Source organism: Etheostoma cragini, chromosome 4, assembly GCF_013103735.1.
Source record: "Etheostoma cragini isolate CJK2018 chromosome 4, CSU_Ecrag_1.0, whole genome shotgun sequence".
Taxonomy (NCBI): domain Eukaryota; kingdom Metazoa; phylum Chordata; class Actinopteri; order Perciformes; family Percidae; genus Etheostoma; species Etheostoma cragini.
The window spans coordinates 73,554-78,265 of NC_048410.1; the positions used below are offsets into that span (position 1 = coordinate 73,554).

Below are 4,712 nucleotides of genomic sequence, written 5' to 3' on the forward strand. Positions count from 1 at the left end.
TATGTTAAAGTTCTCTTTAAAGGTGCAGTAGGTAGGATTGTGAAGATCCAGGACTTAGCCCAACAACAATCCCTCCTCCCCTTTTTTAATAATAGAAAGTTCTTACGTACTGAACCTTTAATGTGAAGCTCTTTGAATGGCGTTGTTCTGGAACGGTCTGGAGAAGTAAAGCTGCTTCCTTCCAACCTTTCTGTGTCTTAGCTCTGCTTCGGTTTCAGCCTCCAGACGTCGTGGCGGAGCCGAGACGTCCGGACGAACGAGGCTCGATATCGTCATCATCATATATCATGTATCTGCTCTAATATTCATCTCTAATATCATCATCTGGAACATATCTGCTCTAACAGTCATCATCTGTAACATATCTGCTCTAATATTCATCTCTAATATCATCATCTGTAACATATCTGCTCTAATATTCATCTCTAATATCATCATCTGGAACATATCTGTTCTAATATTCATCATCTGGAACATATCTGCTCTAATATTCATCATCTGGAACATATCTGCTCTAATAATCATCATCTGGAACATATCTGCTCTAATATTCATCTCTAATATCATCATCTGGAACATATCTGCTCTAATATTCATCATCTGGAACATATCTGCTCTAATATTCAAACATAAATTGCGTCTGTATCTACGTGCTTGGTTTTGTTTCAATTCTTTAAGAAGTTAAAATATTTCTATCTAATGAAATGATGAAGACATCAATATTTTTTAAGAAGCTTTACAGATTTATCATTTAACGTGCACATCTTTTTATGCCTTTGTGTGACATTTTATGACTTATTTTATTCTACAATGTCATGAATATAAAATAAAAACAGTCCCTTTCTAATCTAATAAAATACTTTTATTTCAGGAGTTAATTGCTTCTTTCAGTTGATTACTGCTAACAAGACGGTGAAAAAACTCTTGTTATACAAAGTATAAAGAAAGCTTTTGTACTAATATCTGGCAGTTTGGATAATTACACACTGAAGATGGACTGAGGGGTCCTTCGATGGTACTTTCTTCTTCTTCTTCTTCAAGGTTTTACAGCAGTTTGTCTCCAACCCGTTCCTACTCCTACTGATTATTACTCGTTATTTAGTCTTGTTGTTTCACTATATTATAATCTTCTAAGTAGACCAGAGCCCCAAAAAATCATTTATAATGACAAGTAAATGATTCTGATGAATGAATATTTTAAAAATACAATAAAAAAGTCTGGATTATTTTAAAAATATACGTATATTGGATTATTAAGAACCAAATATTTGTATCGGTATCGGCCGGGCTCTAATTTCCTCCCAGTTCTGGAAACCCCTTCAAGTAGATACCATGCAGTGGAAAAACACCAATAAAGCCTCTTTTATGCAATATACTTATAATATGTATACTGCACATATAAATAACAATATATATACTTACATTATGTCAATATTCACATAGCAAGTTTTTTTCATTGATAATTTGTCGGGGTTTGGGTTTGCGGTATGGGAACCCTTCTGATATTGGAGAATATGTTAGAATCTGCCGGTTCAGTGTTCTTCGGTCTGTACGGCAGCCGCCCCTTATGGATCTGGAGAGACATGACAGCACACGCGTTACTTCCTCTATCACGTCTCTCTTCAGTTCCATAAACACAGTCAATGGTGGAAACATCAGCCGTGTCCGTACCTTACAGAAGAAGTAAAGGCCAGCGGTCGCCAGCAGCAGAAAAGACTCGAAAAGGCCTCGGATCTGATCCAACACAAAGTCCTCACATCAACATGGTGAGTCCCAAAGATCTCACTGAAGGGTATATGTGGAGTTCATCTTTATCAGAATTGATGCTCTGAGGACAGAGTTCCCTTTGTTGTACAGATTATAAACTCCTCTGAGAACAACTTGTAGAAATAAGACTAAGCTGACGCTAGGATATTTGCCATTTTGATAAAACTCAAAATAATTATTCAGCCCAAATATCTACATGTCTTGACATTGTCCTTAAGTTTTACATTATCCAACAAGATGAGCCTGTGGATTCTACCTGACACATGTGAAATAAAGTTGTTTTTCAGTGTGCCGATGTGCTGCAGTAGCAGCAATCGGCGTAATGACTATTGTTTCTCATACTTATTATTATTCCACCTGTTTTTTGTCCTGCTACTAGTCCCGGAGCGTTGCCAACACGCACACACAAGATACATTGAAACATGTGTATTGATAGGGAATGGTGGGCTATGACTTTTCTAAGAAATGTGCCGCGCGGTTTTCTCAAAATTGCCAAAAAAATGTGAAAATATGTTGGCTCCATACACGCTAAAAGTACTGTTTTTATAAATGGAGTCTGGTTGGTCCAGCGCTAGCTACGTCGTAGTGGTTTCTGGGAGACAGAAAGGTCTGAAATAGTTTTTAAAAAGTTCTATCTCTGAAGGTTTAAGACACGTAACACTTTTATTATTTTTAGATTATTATTATTTTTATTATTATTTTTATTATTATAAGAATGTCGTTGAGACCAATAATCACAGTCAGCTTACCTATTAAAGTGAGAGAAAGCAGACGGCTCTCAGAGGAGAAGTTATGAGAGAAAACAAACAGGTGATAAACACAGCTGTAGTTTCCTTGGTGGGCGGGCTCTGCAGCAGGAAACAGGAAGTGGGCAGAGTGATTGACAGCTGTCTGGGTGGAGTTGTGTGCTGAGTCGGAGGAGGTGAAGCTGAGCTGGAAGGAGCCTCCTGGGTACTGTGGCTGGACGGAGCAGCTGATGTTAAAGTTGGAGCCCCAGAACACCTTAAACTCCTGCTCCTGGGCCTCGGAGACCGAGTCCATGGAGGAGGACACAGAGATGGTGGGCTGCAGCAGGAGGTCTGGAGAGAGAGAGAGATACTTTATTCATCCCGAAGGAAATTTCAGGCATCCAGTAGCAAGACAACCATAACACAACAAACACATATACACACATATATCACACATACATAGGAATAAACCAGACCAGACGTCCCCTGTATCTGGGGACAGTACCCGATTTTGGTGACCTGTCCCCGGAAATGTCCCAGGTTTTCACTCTGACTGAAACCCAAAATTGCAATTAAAGAAAGAAAACTCCGACCAAACGGAGCCGATCGAGAAGCGCTGCTCAGAGTCAGAGATCTTTTAGACAGCCGGGTTTTACGATGCTAAAATCACGGATTATTTACATGGAGTCTGGTGGGTTTAGCCAACGCAATTTCGCGGACTTTTATGTTTTAAAAAGAATCCTAATCTTTAACAGAAAGGTTGACCTTAGAAATCCTTTCCATAATGTTGTCAGACACTTAGAATATTAATCTGAGTCTGTCAGCAAAACGAGAACTTTTATGAAAACAAAGACAAGCTGGACAATTATCCCCTTAACTTCCGTTGTAGCTTATTTCTGCCGACTGCAGAGATCTCGTTTCATACTGCATCAGTGTTAAAGGAAAATATGTCCTCAATAGTTTATATGGTATCCGATATTCGGCTCTAGGTCTAGTGTCTCCGTTTTAAGTTTTACATTAAAAACCTGACGTGTTTTGGAGGTATAAACGCTTCTGAGCTGAAGATGTCCCCGGATTTTGTTTGAGAAATCTGGTCACCTTACCTTAAACCCCTGCTCCTGGGCCTCGGAGACCCCGTCCATGGAGGAGGACAGAGACGGTGGGCTGAAGCAGGAGGTGTGGAAACACAGAGAGATGATTGGCTGAAGCACAGAGAGAGAGAGAGAGAGAGAGAGAGAGACAGAGAGATTCAGATAGATAGAGAGATAGAGAGATAGATAGGAAATTTTAGGCATCCAGTAGCAAGAAAACCATAACACAACAAACACATATACACAGGATACAAAGACAGGATTTTTTTTGGGGGTGTGTCACACGATTGGTACATGCCGGGAGTATTTTTGCGGGTTTGGGATGGGAGTGACATGGGAGTGACATCTGATGCCCGTGTCACGCTCTACTGTAAACACAGAGAAATGATTGCCAGATTGGGCACCTTCAATCTGAAACTGTTCTTCTACAGTTCACCTCCAATAAGTACTTAATGACACCGTTTGAATGTGTATACAGTATAGGAAAGATCAACAAGCCACAACCAGACATGTTCAAATTTGATTGATTCAATAAATTATTATCCTTGGAAGAGACGTGGACATGGGGAAGGAGTACAGATACCGGTTGAAGCAGTGAAAATACTCTAAATATAGCATCTACTTTAAAGTGCTCATATTATGCTTTTTGTTGTTTTCCTTTTCCTTTATTGCAAGTGTGTCTTTTTTGGGGCATGGTATAAGTTTAAAAGGGAAAAAGTGTGTGCGTGGGTATCTGTGTTTCGGTTTATGTGTGTGTCTGAGAATGTGTGTGTCTGAGAATGTGTGTTACTGTGTGTGTGCGTATGAAAAAAAGAACAGTGAGCCGAGCCCAGCTGGTACGAGCAGAGGGTAAAGACCATTAGATTACTTACAATAACTTTGTGTATTAGAAGTTTCCTGAAAGTATTCGATGTGCAGATGAAGCATTATCTCAGGCTGGTAAATGTGTGATATTTAGCAGAACTTTCCAAACATTTGACAGGTTACAAATTCTTTTTTAGTTTGTTAACAGCTTCAAAATAAATGCATTTTCTCCATGTTTTCAGCAATGAAATGATCAATATATCAGGCACTGAATAATATATGATGAAAGCCCTGTGTGATGGCTATACTGTAATATATATGT

The 4,712-nt window shown here is 39.2% G+C and overlaps 1 protein-coding gene across 1 annotated transcript in view; it reads left to right on the forward strand.

The window, feature by feature from the left end:
• The window catches only part of LOC117943094 (tripartite motif-containing protein 35-like), a 37,669-nt gene that overhangs the window by 29,166 nt on the left and 3,791 nt on the right, over window positions 1-4,712 (forward strand). The gene's annotated exons all lie outside the window — the stretch shown is intronic.